Genomic DNA, 16,285 nt, shown 5'->3' on the forward strand with positions numbered 1-16,285 from the left:
GGATGGGAACCCAGATCCTTCTGGGCTGGGCGAGGAGAGTCCCTCTCTTACAAGCAGAGAAGGATGTTTCAGCCTGGTTTAGCCTCCGAAAGTAGCACCTAGCACTAGGTCCCGCCCCCAACTCGCCTACAAACTCGGGCCCGCCTTCCTCCTGCCAGGGTCCCTTCCTAATCCCGCCTCTTCGACAGACGCAGGGCCCGTCTTCCATCGCCCCGCCCCGGCTCCGGACGCAGGCCCCGCCCTCAGCGGAGCGCGCCGGGCGAGGGGTGTGGCCTTTCTCGCGACGCTGTCGTTGACGCGACCGCCGCGGAGGCAGGCCCCGCCCCTCCGTCCACCTCCACCGGGCTGCCGTGGTCGCCGTCATCCTGGCCTCCTCCGCCCGCCCCCGCGCTGTCGGCGGCGGCCCTGGGCGGGACAAGGAGGGGGCAGCGGAGCTCAGCTTTAGCCGTGCCGGGAGAGAGGTGGCGGCGGGCACACACACACCCAGGTGAGGGAGCCGGGTCAACCTCGATCCTGAGCGTCCTTGGCTCAGGCTGGCCGAGTCCACGGACAGCTCTCGCATGCCAGGCCGGGCAGGGCCTTGGGCATCCTGAGCGTCGGGGCCGGCGTTGGGAGGAGTCCCTGGGGCCCTGCGGGGGGCCGCGTGCGCGTGTCCGTGCTATGGAGCTCGTGCGCGCGTGCGAGGAGGGGGCACCCTTGCCCAGGCGTGATGCGCGTGCGCGTGGAGGGGCGGGGCCGGGGCTCGACCTCCCTCTGTGGCCCCGACACCTTCCCCCCACCCCGCTTTGGTGAAGGCAGGAACCCTGGGCCGTCCCCCAGGCCTTTATTTAGCGCCTTGGAATGAATGGGCGGAGGGAAAGGCACTCTGGAAGCGTCTCGTGGGGACGCCCCGAGAGAAGTAGGACAGTCTCTAGTCTCCAGGAGCTCGCTGGGCACCCCGGGCACATAGGCGCCTCAGGAGTGTTCGGCGGAGGAAGAAGGGAAGGTGGCCCCCTATGTTGAGGCCCCCAGCCCCTGCCTGCCTCAGCTTCCCCAGCTGTAAAATGAGGTGATAGCAGCACTCCCTCATGGCACCTTAGAGCGCTGTGGACCTGCCACTGTGATTGGCATTGAGTCGTTCGGTAGTGCCAGTGACTCAGAGAGTATATAGCTCTCCTTCCGGGGTGAAACTTAGGGGTCTCTGTCTCCATCTCTTCCTTCCTCCCGGAGCCCCACCTTCTTGGATAGGAATGGTAGGACTGGCTGCAGGCCATTCTTGAAGTCGACAGTGACCTGGAGTGTGTATGTGGGGGTGGTCCTCTGCTCCTCAGGCTCCTGGGGTGGGGGCAACCAGAGTGGGATGGTGGGCTCCTTCCTCCAGACATGGTGTCATTGGTCCTGCGACCCTTTGGCAGGGAGTGCCTCCTGGGAGCCCCCGGTGGGAGTGTCCCGACCTCCATGGGGTGCCTCCTCCCTTCCAGAATCTGATGGAGAGTTCCCAGACCCAGAGCTATCTCTGGCTTATCCTGACTGCACCTGCTGCCTTTTCTTACAAATAAATTCTTAGTGATATTTGCTGCATTTTACATCACTGCAACCCCACCCCCACCCCCAACCATCCCATAAAACAGAGATTTTTTTTTTAAGACAGAAAAAGGAAGGAAAAATCCATATAACTGATCACTTCATGGAAAAAGTCTGAAAAGATGGACATGGGCCATCCTCATGAACTTCCCCTTCTGGGCAGTGGAGGGGAATCTTCTCATAGTGTTTCCTGGAGCCATGGTTGTTTTCTATAAGTTTGTAGCATTGACTTTGGTTTTGGGGTGTGTCTTTTTCATATCCCATTGCACTTATGTTCAGTACCTGGACATTCACTTTATGTCTGGTTCTTTGCTGTTGTGCTGTCTTAAGGGGAGCTTCTGGGGATGGACCCTTAGGGAGAAGTGAGCAACTGTGGTCTTATAACAGGATTGAGATGGGCCAGTGGTGTCTAGATTAAAATAGAAATGGATCCCTGTGCCACCTATCCACTAAGAAAACCACAAATTAATATTATCTATGTCATAATTTTATTTTGTTAAACATTCCCCAATTACATTTTGATTTAGTTTTTCCCAGCATTTGGGAATTTTGCTTTGCTTTGCACCATTAAGTTTGATTCCACTGATCTAGGCCAACCCCTTAGGAGATAGTCACACAGGAAGGAAAAGAAAGCATTTGTATAACACCTACCATGTGCTAGGCACTGTGCTACAAATATTATCTCATTTGATCTTCACACCAGCCCTTTAAGGTTGGGGCTGTTAGTATTATCATTTTAGAGATGAGGAAACTGAGGCAAACTGAGGTTAACTAACTTGCCCAGAGTCACACAACTAGTACGTGTGTGAGGCAGGATTTAAACTTAGGTATCCCAGACTCCAGGCTCAGACCTATGATTTGAACTCAAGTTGTTTACCTCTTAAATCTGGGTTTTTCCACTGCACTGAATTGAGGCTGTAAGTTACTAGTCTTTCCACAGAGCCAAATCACTTCCAGGAAGTAGCTGACATTATTGACAGTCTCTTACTTTGGATAAACATAGGATATGTTGCTTGATGTGACGGGAAAATCCCCGAAATCTTTCAAGAATCTTGTAATTGTATCCCAACTCTCATTTTTTATAAGCTTTAGATTCTGATATTTGGTAATACTTCTAGCGAGAGGTAATATGATTATCCTAAAAAATCCACATTTGGTGTTAAAAGGATGTAGAAATGTTTATTTCCTTTTGGAAAATAATTGAGGTTTTTGGCTTGTTATGACAGTGAAACCAGGAAGCCCAGAGTTATTTGCCTATTAGATGACTTAAATCTTTGTAAATTTCCTCTGTAGAGAAAATATGACCCTTGGTTGAGATTGATTTCATGTTGCTGCTTTAACACTTTACAAAAACAATCTAAATATAAATGGAATAATTGCTCTAACATGGGAGATTTTAAAATTTCCAAGCCCCTCGAATGGCCATAAGTTGAAATTGTCTAGTTTTACTCTGTCATTAGTAAAGAGGGGAATTTTGAGTTTGGAGGCCAATTGGAAGGTCAATAAGATGGTCAGAATTGAACATGTATGCTTGACTTCCTACAGTCTCATCCAATCCACTTGATTCAGACTCATTTCATTTGAAAATATAAGAAAATTTTAAAGTAATAATACCTCAGATGACTGATTAAAATTCAGTTCTCCTTTTCAGACCAATAAAGATGAAACTTGTGAAAACGCCCTAAGAAGAAAAGGAGAAGGAAGAGATTACAGTACTGCTGACTTTGAAACAACTTGGGTAAAGACTTTTTTGCTGTTCTTTCATCTCATTTTTAGTTAAAGTTGTCATTGACGAAGTGTACTCAAACCCTGTGAATTTATCATTTCCTTAGGCAGTGCAGATCTTGAGATAGCTCTGGTTGTTAGATATAAAACAAAGATCTCAGAGGTGGTTTTGCTTAACCTTTGACTTTATGATGTCTGACCCACCTTTGAACACTAATTGCCTTGTTCAGCCTGTATAGGGTTCAGGATGAAATAGTAGAAAGGTGAAGCTTCTCACTCTGTATTCTCCTAAACTATGATTTTTTTTTTAAAATCAAATGACAGGCATGAAAGAAAATAAGTTTTTCTTTCTCATTTTTGACCTTAATGGCAATAATAATTATAATAGCTAATAATAAAAACAATATTTTAAAATGGAAAGACAGTTTGTAAAGACTTAGAAACTCTGCTTGTTGTTATGAGCATCTCCAATTCCAGAGGACAGGGTGAGGGAAAAAGTAGGAAAGAATATACATAGGTTGAGGACAGGTTATTAACATCAAACATCAGACCAGCCCTTTTCCCCTTTCTTTTTTATATTGAGCCTTGTATAGACTGAAAAAAGCAATTAGTGGCCAAAGGGGGTCAAATTAGATCTTCATAGAGTAGTGAACTTTTTTGTGGGGTGAACTCCCAAATATTTGGTATATAGGTTTTTTCTCTTTTTTTTTTCTATACATTTTTATTTATTTCATTAAGTATTTTCTAATTACATATTTAAATTTTTTTTAAGCCCTTACCTTCTCTCTTAGAATCAATACTATATATTGAGCTAGGCAATAGGGGGTTAAGTGACTTGCCCAGGGTCACACAGCTAGGAAGTGTCTGAGGCCAGATTTGAGCCTAGGACCTCCTGTCTCTAGGACGGGCTCTCAATCCACTGAGTCACCCAGCTGTCCCCCATATTTGAAAATTCTTAACATCCATTAAAAATTTTTTTTCATTCTAAAATCTCTCACTTCTGCCCCTCCCTCATTCTTGAGAAGGCAAGCAATTCAATATCTAGTATATATGTGAAGTTATTCAAAATGTATTTCCAGATTAGCCATGTTGCAGAAGAAAGCACAAACCAAAAAACCAACAAAAAACCAAGAGAAAAAAAGAAAGTAAAAAAGTATGCTTCTATCTGTATTCAAACTTCATCAGTTCCTTGGAGCTAGAGAGCATTTTTCATTGGTCCTTTAGTTATTTATGAATACTTCTAAAATATGATAATAGTATAGAGGATGATTAAAACAGTCACTTTTAAGGAATAGCCAGATGCTAGTGGCATTGGTAGATATATCGGGCTGATAAAAGTCTTTCTCAAAGGTGAGTTTTTAGTAGGTCGTAAGTTTTGCATCTTATATGATAGTTGTAATGTTTTATCAAAAGCTATATACTATTTAAGAAATATTTTATTTAAGAAATATGAGATATCACAATTATGAATATTCATTTTAAAAGTGTATTTCAGGGGACAGCTAAGTGATTCCATGAATTGAAAGCCAGGCTCAGAGGTGGGAGATTCTGGGTTCAATTCTGACTTCATATGATTCCTAGCTATGTGACCTGGGCAAACCACTTACCCCCCATACTGCCTAGCCCTTAGGTCTTCTGCCTTAGAACCAATATATAGTATTGATTCTGAGATAGGAGATAAGGGTTTTTAAAAAATCTGTATTTCAAGTTAATTAACTAAAAAAAGATTTAATAATTTTCTTATAATGGAGAAGTAGAATAATTAATATAAGGGCACTTGTAGACTTCAGTATATGTTATTTAAGGAAAGGATAAAGTATTTTACAGGACAAATGAACCTAAATGTCTCAGTCTTCCTGTATGCTAAAATACAAATGAGGTCGGGAAAGAATAGCTTCAACTCCTTAGCAGAAATAAAAATCAGAAACTTGAACATGAGCATTTTTGAATGATTTAATGTTAGAGAAAACTGGAAATTAGAAATGTACTATTCTAAATACTGGGATACCTCTAAAAAGAAATCATCTGTGAATGAATTGAACATCAGATATTTGAATGAAATAAAAGAGTATTTCATGAAGTCCCACTACACACCAACTATAGGGGTAAGCATGAGGCACAAATACAAAGGAAAGCTAGTCCTTGTTCTCATTCCTTTATTATTTTCAGTGACTGACCTTTTCTTCTTCCTGGTTTCTCCTCTCATACCCTGAAAAAGAAAGAAAAAAACAAGTCCTTATTATAAACATGTATGGTCAAGCAAAGCAAATTCCTGTATTGGTCCTGTCTAAAAAAAGTTTGTCTCAATCTGCACTCTGAGTCCTTCACTTTGCTAGCATGTTTCATCATGAGTCCTCTGGAATTGTGGTTGATCAACACATCAAGCAGAGTTCCTAAGTCTTTCAGAATGGTTTGGCTTGACAGTTGGCAATATCACTATTATTGTTAGCTGTTATTATTGCATAAATTGTTGAAGGAACTTAAATTCTAATGATAGAAACAACACTTATAGAGGAGCAGTGGCCAGGGAGGGAAACGTTGATCCAAAAAATTACTGGGGTGGGGAATGGGGTCATGGGAAAGTGAATCTGTATACTTCAGTAAATATGGTAGAGTTGATTTTACCATGATTTGTGATTCGAGAATTGAAAGAGGGGGTATGGTTGCTCAGTTGCATTGTGGAGGATGCTCTATCTTCGGCTCTCTTCTTGTTCTCCTTTCCACTGTTTTGCTTAATGATCTCAGTAGCTCTCATGGATTCAATTTCTACCTGAGATCTTTTTGTCCAGCCCTAACCTCTCTCTTGACCCCATTGCCTGGATGTTCCATAATTTTTTTAAAGAAACCCTTAAAAAAACCAAACCCTTGCCTACTATCTTAGAATTGATACTAAGCATCCGTTCCAAGACAAAAAAGAGGTAAGGGCTAAGCAATGGGGATTAAGTGACTTTCCTAGATTCACAAAGCCTAGGCCCATGTCCCACTGACATCTTAAAGTCAACAAGCTCTAGACTGATCTCATTTTCTTTACCCCTAGCCCTCCCTTCTTCCTAACTTCCCTAATACCATTGAGGGTACCACCTTCTCAGTCATCCTTGACTTTGATGCATCACTTTCTCATGCCCCGTATCCATTCACTAATCAAATGCTTTCATTTCTGCCATTGAACACATCACTTGAATAGAGCCCCTTCTCTCCTGTGACACTGCCCCTACCCAGGTGAAGGCTCTCCTCACCACCTGTTTTCCATCCTCTCGTCATTAGCTGTCCCAGTGATCTTCCCAAAGCTCACAGCTAATATGTCACCTCCCTACTTAATAAATTGAAGTGGCTCCCTGTCACCTCAAATCCTTTTTTGTCTTTCAAAACTTTTTGTAATTTGACCCCTTCCTACCTTTCCAGTCTTGCTTTCTCTTTCCCCACATACTTTATAGTCCAGTAACGTTGGCCTCCTGGCTTTTCCTTACACATGACTCTCTGTCTCCCACCCCTAGGCATTTCCCCTGGTTGTGGCTCCTACCTGGAACCCTCTCTCTCCTCCTCTTTACCTTTTGGCTTCAAGTCTCAGCTAAAGTCCCACTTTCTGCAAGAGGCCTTTCCTGGTCCTTAATCTTAATGACTCCTCACTAAGACCATTCCCTATTTATCTTGCATAGATAGCTTACTTGTGCATACTTGTTTACCTAGTCTCTCCCATTAAAGACTGAGCTCCTTGAGAGTAGGACCTTTAAATATTTTTGGGGGGTGGGGGGCATCTTTATTTTTGTATTTTCCTGGTGCTTAGCACAATGGCTGGTACATAATAGGTGTTAAGAAATACTTCTTGACTTAACCAGAGAAGCTGAATTAAGGTGATCATAGTCAAGATTTTAAAGGTTGGAATAGTGTTCCTTGCCATCTGTACCAGATACTCAAGGAATGTCTTCTTTGGAGCCATTTCTTGTGGCACAGTGATATTTTATTATATTAATATACCATAATTGGTTTGGCCATTTCCCAATTCTTTCTTATTTTTCATTCTCTACCACAATAAAAATTGCTATTCTATTCTTGTAAACATAAATCCCTTCTCTCTGACTTTACTAAACTCTTTGGGAGGTAGATATAGGCTTTGCTATGGTATTTCTAAATGAAAGGGTAGACACAATTTAGTGATTTTTTTGAGTGTAGTTACAAATTGCCTTTTTTTAACCCCTTGCATTCTATCTTGCAATTGTTATTGATTCTAAGGCAAAAGAGCAATAAGGGCTTGTCAGTGGGGGTTAAATGACTTGCATTAGGTCATACAACCTTGGTCTAAATCTAATTTTTGGATGACCATTTTCCACTTTTCCAAGACATTTTGTTTTCATTTTTCTGAATAATCCTTAACTAATAGTTAGAGCCCTTTTTTAGCTATTATATTCAGTTGATTCTGAGTTTTGCTTCAAATCTATCCCACTGATCAATTTTTTTTAAACCAGTAGCGAGTAGTTTTGATGCTTACTGCTTTGTAATATAGTTTGCAATCTTCTTTCCTAGTTAATTCCCCATCCCCACCCCCACCCCCTGGTTTCCCTCTTGGCTTTCCTTCTTTTAGGTGAGTTTTGTTACTATTTTTCCTAGTGCTATTAAGTATCCTGGAGGTAATTTGAGTGGTATGGCACTGGATATATACATTTAGGTAGTACAGTCCTCCTTTGCTCTATTGTGGTTCACTTATTGTGGCTTCACTGTATCAAGGGTTTTAAAAATATATATATCTAATTCTGATTCAGGAAGTTTTCACTATATTGTGGGATTTTTGTGGATGAATACCATATTGTACACAATGGAAATGTTGTATGTCACTACTGCTTGTGCAAATGTGCCAACATGAGATTGTATAAGGCACACTGTTGGTTGAAAGGCAACCAACGACAGCGCTGTGCTCTGTATCTTGGGTGCTATTTGGCTCAGTGTTTATAAGAGTGTGAGAAAGGTTAATAAGAGTGTGGAAAAAGTTTACAGGAGAGTGGGAAGGGTTTATAAAGCCTTAAAATAAATATAATGTCACTTCACAGATTTTTACCTATCGCCGGGGTCTCTGGAATATAACTCCTGCGATAGGTGAGGAATCACTGCATTGTCATTTAAAAAATATTGGCTCTTGGTATGGCTCAACCATAAGTAATTAATTTCTGCTTTAATACTAGGTAAAATGGTATGTATGTGAAGCACTGGTCCTAGAATTAGAAACATCTGGGTTCATATTCTCCCTCAGACATTAGCTGTGTGACCCCAGGCAAATCTCTTAACCTTTGTCCTCCTTGTTTCCTCAACTGTAAAATAATGATAATAATAGCATTTACCTCCCTTAGTTGTTGTGAGGGTCAAATAAGATAATATTTATAAAATATTATAAAATGCCTGATACATAATATGTACATAATAAGTCTGTCCTTCCTACTTTTAAGTCTGTCTTTTATTTGGCAAAGTGTGTTTCATAGTTATATTCATATAGCTCTTGTGTGTGTATTGGTAGATCAATTTCTAGGTGCATTGTACAGTTTTTAAAAATAAAAATCTTTTTTCTATTTTTTACTGCTAATTTTTTGTGGTAATATAGAGAAAGTCTAATGATTTGGGAGGGAGAGAATAAACGTTTATATAGTGACTTTTGTGTGTCAGGCACTGTGCAAAGTATGTTGTGTTATGAATATTATCCCGTATAGAGGCCTCATTTTTGATGTTGCTTTAATTAAATTATCAATTGTTTAATTTTCTTCTTAAGTTTCAGTTCTTGTAACTTTTGAATTGTTTGAAGTAAGACAGGATGAGAGAAGTTTGAAAGGCTTATCACACTTTGGTGAAATAAATCAACAAAGCACTACTATAGTCCAAAGGTGACATAGAAATAGATTTATTATATGGAGCTATTCTTTGTAATAGCATTTTTCATTGAGATTAGTGTTATTGCTGATTATTTTCTAAATACTTGATGTAATCAAATTGCTAGATGCCTTGAAGACCTGGAACTCTGGATTTGTTAAGGCAAATCTAATCTTGTTATAATAGAAAGTGTGACCAATTTATGGTCCTGAAGCCTGATCTGTTGCTTTCAAAGTTGCCTTCTCCACAATTTAGCCTAGGATCGTAGTGACATTTTTCCTTCTAGACTCTCCATCTCCTAATTGTGCATTTTACCTGATTCTCCCCCCATCTGGAATGCTTTCCTTCATCACCTCATCACTTCCTTGGCTTCCTTCAAATTTCAGCTAAAATTCTACTTTCGTCACAAAGCCTTTACATCTCCCTTAATGCTAGTGCTTTCCCTCTTAGATTACTTCCACTTTATCCTGGAATTAATGTACAGAAGGTTTTGTACAGAGTTGTTTGCATACTGAATCCATTAGAATGTGAGCTACTTGCGGGCAGGAACTGGTTTTTGACATTTTTTGGCCATTTTCCCTGGCATAGTAGGTGCTTAATAAATGCTTGTTAACCTGATTTGATTAAGTCAGATGAAATCCAGATTAAGATTCAGAGAGACATAATGTCCAGAATCATGGAAGGTTGATGGCAGAGGATATATATGTGTGTGTATGTATATGTATACATACACACATGTGTGTGTAATGATACATATACATACACACACACACATATATAAAACAGTCTGAAAGCTCTTATTTAGTTATAATTCCCTGAGGTATCTTTTTTCAGATTTTTAAGAAGCCAATTGCTCCATGAATTTACATTGTGAAATTGGTTGATGTTAAACATATTTAGAATTTAGGAATCTCCAAGGAATGAGTTATTAGGGACTATCCATTGTATGCTTTAAAAGTTCAGAATTAATGTTAACACTATGCATATTTTGAGTTAGTCCCAGTTAAAAATTTCAGAGAGATTAATTGACTTTATTAGGTCAGCTCTCTGACTAGTTTGACTTTTCTCCTGGGGAATGATTGACATCTTTTTATCTTTTTTTAGTAGTTGAATTAAAAAAATTTTTTGTTACATGCCCCAGAGATTCGCTTTTCTCCTCAAAACAAGGTATGCAATCAATTTTCAGGATTCTAGATTTTCTAGAAAATCTCATTTGGTAATGCTGCTATAGTTTTTTCTTTTTTTAAATGGCATGTTGAGATGAGTTTTCCTTTCTCTTTTCTTATGATTTCTAATGATTTTATGAGTAATAATGAGATCCTGGTTATTGAGCAAAAGATAAACTTTATTTTCTAAAGGTATTTTCCTATTTAACTATCTCAGTGCTTGGCAAGTAAGTAGTAGATATTCTATAGATTTTTTGTTTTAAGCACTTTGCACCTACTTGAAATAAAACTTTATTGAGGGTATGCTGATTTTCCTTTTATATGTTATATAGCCCCACCACATTTATTACCATTACAATTATGGGCTCTGTATGATGAAACTAGGGCAACTGGGTGGTGAAGTTCACCAAGTTCCAGCCTGGAGTCAGGAAGACTCATCTTCCTAAATTTAAATCTGGCCTCAGATACTTACTGGTTGTGTGACCTTGGGCAAATTACCTAAGCCTGTTTGCCTCAGTTTCCTCATCTGTAAAATGAGCTGGAGAAGGAAATGACAAACCATTCCAATCTCTGCCAAGAAAACCCCAAATGGGGTCACAAAGAATTGGACATGACTGACATAACTGAACAACAGTAAATGATGGACTATTTCTGACATGCAAAATAAAGCAGTAGTAGTTAAAACTATTTAGTATTTACTAGGCCAACAATATCCAGAATGATCATTTTGTTTGATAAATCCATGTTATTAACAGCTGGAATAGAGTCTACCTATTTGACAAAAGCTACTAAGATAATCAGAAAGTATTTTGGCAGAAATAGGGTATAGACCAGAATCTTATCTTATTCCATTTACCACAATAAATTCTAGATTGATTTATGATCTAAATATAAAAGTTAACATCATAAATATATGAGAGGAGATGGAGTAGAACGTTGTAAAAGGTTATATCATTCAATTGTAGCTAGAAGAAGTATTCTTAACTAAACAAAGGATAGGGATGATTAGTCAATCAGTTGGCATTAATCATTAAGTGCCTACTGTGTCTCAGTCACTGGTGGTATTCAGATATGAATAATGATTTCAGATAACCACAGTAATTTTTTTTAGTCTTAAATTTTTTATTTAATTAATTAATTTAGACTATTTTTTCCATGGTCATATGGTTTATGTTCTTTCTCTCCCCTCCTCCCAACCTCCCTCCCTTAGTCAACCTGCAATTCCAATGGGTTTTACATGTGTCATTGATCAAGACCTATTTCTGTATTATTAATATTTGTATTAGGGTGATCATTTAGAGTCTATATCCCTAATTATGTGATCAAGCAGTTGTTTTTCTTCACCACAGTAATTTTTTGGGGACTGGTTTTAACAAATAGGCAGGCACCTTTTGTGTGCTCAGGTGGTTCTTCTTTGTGGAAATTAAATTGTTGCTAATTCATTGAGTTGTAACATAGGTGCTCATATGGTCTTACTAGCAAGCCTAAGTTATGTTTCACTTGTATTCACTGTTTCTTCCTTCAATAATTTCTGTGTCCCTCAACCTTGAAATCCATCTAAGACTCAAAATCACACTTGTACTATAAAATTTATGGATGTATCAATCTAGAGATTTCAAGGAGAGGAGGGATTTGAATGCTATCTTGTTTCTGACTTGAATCAAACTTTATTGCTATATTTTGATCAGCCAGTAAATATATATATATATATATATATATATAAGTCCAAAAGGGCAGATACTATCTTGTTTTTAAATTTTTTTAAATTTAAACAAATTTTTTGTATCCTCAAGGTGTAGCACATAGGTATTCATTAAATGATTGTTACTTAATTATCTTTAGACTACTTTAAAACATCATAGAGCATATAAACATTAAAAGTTATAAAGCCTTATTTGGAGCTATAAAACATTGATAGTATATTGAAATTCCATTTTTTTTAATTTTTAAATGATCAATAAGATTAGTAACCAGAAAAAAAATTTTTTTCTGCAGTTCTGGTCTTTTCTAAAATGCATCATTTGTGAGTTCTTCTGTACTTTGAACTCAATGAGTCCAAAACTGTGCTTCCTTATAATTTCATCCATTTTGGTTCCTGGCACATATCTTGCATCCAGTTTCCTGTGTTGGAAACTTTAGTGTTTAACCATTCTTTCACCTCTTTACACCATTTAGTTAGCAGTTTAGTTGAACTCAGCAGTCATCTGTAAAGCACCCACAGTGTGGAAGGGAAGTTGGGGGTTTACAAGTATAAAATTGAAAACATCCTCACTTTTGAGCCAAAGGGTCATAGTTTAATAACTTTGAAGGCATAGTTCCAAATTGTTTTTCAGAATGGCTGGACCATTTCCCAGATCCAATAGTGCAGTTATGTATATTTTCTCCAGGCCCTCTTATGGCTGTCATTTTTGCTAGTTTAATGACAGAAAAACCTATTATCTTTGGTAGCTTTGAAGAGGAACTTTAAACTTTAATTTTCATTTTTCTAATTATTTAGAGTATTTTTTCCATGATTGTTGTTATCTTGAATTTCTTTCTTTGAAAGCTGCCTGTTCATATACTTTGTCTATCTTTTGGAGCACTATGTAAGGATCTGGTTTATTAAGGCATCACCCATCCAGTATACACAGAAATCATTTAGAATTCTATGGAAGCTGTAACAGCAGAAATAATCCAGGCCAAAGTAACTCTTTCATAATAAATTGGTGAACCATAAAAGAGAGAGTTGTCTGATCACTGAAATTATTTGTCACTGTGATAGAGATCTAGTGTTGAACCTATATTGAGATGGGATCTGCTCTGAGTAGTGGGGTCTTCTAAGATTCTTTTGTTTGGGGGTGGTCCTGTGCTGATTACACCAAGTTCTTTTCAGTTCAGTTCATTGCAGAACTCTTGGAAGAGACCTAAATGTATTCAAAAGGGTTTGGTATGTCTGACAACACAGGAAAGAATCAAATGGATCACATGCCATTTGCCCAGATTTCAGTTAACTAGGTGAGTACTCTAGTACTTGTCTTCAGTATGTAATTCTGTGATAGCATACAAATGGAAGGGAACTGAGTGACCTCAGGAATTGGAAAGGAGCAAGCAGACTGGATAGTCTTCTGGATATTGCAAAGTTCTTTTGTTGACCCCAAGCTTCCTATGAGAGCAGCATGCCATCTTTTCAGAATTAATGTTTTACTGATACTGCTCTATGACAGCAAGAAGTGGACCCGACTGCCTCCCAATAGCTAAAGATGAGTATCACAAGGAGAGTGGATGTGACAATACTGGGACAAATGAGTAAGGATCTGTGAATAAGAACAGGAGTGAGGTTATTGTCAAGGAATTGTATGACAGGAAAAGAAGATGGATTGGTCTTGTGGTAAGGGACATGGCAGCTGCACAGCCAGAGTGCTTAGAGTACTCTACTGTTACTCGTGTGATGATGGAAGAAACGAAGGGCCAGCATGGTTTTTCTCCCTAGTAGAATGAGTACAAGGACTGTATCACACTCTATTTGTATTTTCAGTGCCCAGAACAGTTCTTGGTATTGAACTGATACTCAATAAAAACTTTTTTTTTTTAAGAAAAAAAAAAAACCTTACCTTCCACTTTAGAACCAATACTGTGTATTGATTCCAAGAAAGAAGAGTGGCAGTGGGGTTAAGTGACTTGCCCAGAGTCATATGGCTAGGAAGTGTCTGAGGTCAGATTTGAACCTAGGGCCTCTCTCATCTCAAGGCTTGGCTCTCAATCCACTGAGCTATCCAGCTGCTCCCAATTTCTTTGTAGATTATTTTTTTTAGCATAAATACTTACTGATGGATCAATGCAGTACCTAGCTATATTGATAGACAAACAGACATCTAAAACCCTTACCTTCCATTTTGGAATCAATATTATATATTAGACATATAGGAACTATCTGATGTCAGATTTGAACCTGGTTCTATATCCTCTGAGCCACTTACCCAACCTTACAAACTTATATTGTTAGGAGTTGGCAACAGATTGGATATGTGCAGTGAGGAAGAGGGAGAAGGAAAAATCAAGGATTATTCTGAATATGTGAACCTGGCTGACTGAGAATATTGTGTTGCTTTCATCAAAAACTGGGATGTTAGGGAGAGGAGAAGCTTTGGAGGAAAACGTTTGCATTATGCTTTGGACAGATTGAGCTTTGTTATTTTACAGGGTGTTATACTGGATGTTTGGTCATGTGGGACTGGAGTGCAGGAGACTCGGGCTGGAGTTGTCTATAAAGGGATTAATTTTGAATCCCTGGAGGTAAATGAGATGACTGAGAGAGTGCATAGATAAAGAAGACCAGAGTACCCTGGGCATACCCACAAATTCATATCCTACAATAAAAATGGTGACCTGGCAAAGGAGTTTGAGAAGTAGTGTGGAGATAAAAGCCTGAGGAGGAGTGAGGCTTAGCATCAGCTCCTCAAAAGAGGTCCCAAGGGATAAGAACTTGGAAGGGAAATTAATAGTTCATTGTTGATCTTGGAAAAGAGTTTCAGGTGAGAGGTCAAAAACCAAAATGCAGGATTTAAGAATTGAGTGAGGGTAGGAAAGTAGAAAGAGAAAATGTTGACAGTTGCTATCCTGTACTTTTCCAAAGTTAATCCAGTTTGATCTCTTCCCACTTTGTGCATTTGCACTGCCTGTCCCAGATATATGTAGTCATGAACAATTTACAGTTTTCTACTTGATGTTTCTTGTTTTAGTGATCAAGCCAAACTCCTTTCTGTGGTTATCCATTCTTCCAGAAGATAATAGTGTTGCAAGGCTAGAGGGAACTTTGAGGAGTGATGGATCTTTTCCAGCACCAAGGTCAGCCCTTGGGGTGAGCACACTTCTCTCTGTTTTATGCCTCACCTGATGGGAGGGTCATTAAAAGGCCTATTTGTTTGATTCCCTCTTTCCAGGAATCTTGAATGGTTTTACTATTTTGTGGAAATGAGACATCTTATTGTAAGAGAGCCTTTATGTAGGTGTTTTGTTATACTAAATTGGATACTTTTTCATAATCAACACAAGCACAGTGGGAACTTGTATTCTTTACATCTTTAAGTCATTTGTGAAATGGTAAAGATGTGGCCTATTGTTATTGGTTGCTTGCAAAAGCCTCCTTGTTCCCTCATACATTGCTTGTAAAAGCCTCCTTGTTTTCTATTAGTACTGTTAATGACAACAATTTAAATTTGAGTAGAGAATGCATAGAGATTCTGTATAGATGGGAAGTATTTAAGTTGCTAGTTGGTGATGTTTTTAAAAAGTCATGCTGGTTATTACTTGGTATGATCTTTAGAAATTGATTAATTGATGGATTTTCTGTTGGTTTGACATTTTAAAAATTTATGTTTAAAATTTCTATATAATTCCATAGAGTTCTTTAACAATAGAATGTTAGATTTGGAATGGAATTGCTTAATCAAATCCTCTGTTTTCTGGTTGAGGAAATGGGTCCAGATTCAGTGATGTGCCTAGCCATGCCACACTAGAGTTTAGGTTTCCTTGATTCCCATTCTAGTACCCATATCCACTGCCCGTTAAAAAAAAATAGATTTTTATTGGTATCTGTTATTTTTATTTTGCCTGCATTTCTTCTACCCTTCCCAGAAAGTCATCCCTCATAACAAAGAACTTTTTAAAAAAGCAGAACAAGGAAAAAAAGTTAACCAAACCAATCAACATAATGAATGATTGAGATTATATTCAGTGTTTTGGTACCCAAGGGTACAAGGGAACATATCTTTTTGGGGAGCAAGGCTAATTCTTAATTTCATAGATCTTAATTTCAATTGTTTTGTAGTTGTTTGGTTTACATTATTATACTCATTGTATATATTGTTTTCTTGATTCAGCTTAATTTTATTTTGTATAAATTCATTTAAGTCTTTTCACACTTTTCTATATTCAATCTTGCTCATTTTTTCTTTGTTCAGTTGTGCTTGACTTTCGTGCCCCCATTTGGGGGTTACTTGGCA

General features: G+C 38.6%; 1 protein-coding gene across 3 annotated transcripts in view; it reads left to right on the top strand.

Annotated features, from left to right (window-relative positions):
* The first annotated feature begins 348 nt into the window (after positions 1-348).
* BLTP1 (bridge-like lipid transfer protein family member 1) overlaps positions 349-16,285 on the top strand; it is a 219,349-nt gene continuing 203,412 nt past the window's right edge. For all 3 annotated transcript variants that reach the window (XM_056803506.1, XM_056803508.1, XM_056803507.1), the window contains exons 1-2: positions 349-487; positions 3,215-3,301. The gene's annotated coding sequence lies outside the window, so the exon portion shown is untranslated. The remainder of the gene's footprint in view (positions 488-3,214; positions 3,302-16,285) is intronic.

The sequence above is a fragment of the Monodelphis domestica genome, chromosome 6, assembly GCF_027887165.1.
Source record: "Monodelphis domestica isolate mMonDom1 chromosome 6, mMonDom1.pri, whole genome shotgun sequence".
Taxonomy (NCBI): domain Eukaryota; kingdom Metazoa; phylum Chordata; class Mammalia; order Didelphimorphia; family Didelphidae; genus Monodelphis; species Monodelphis domestica.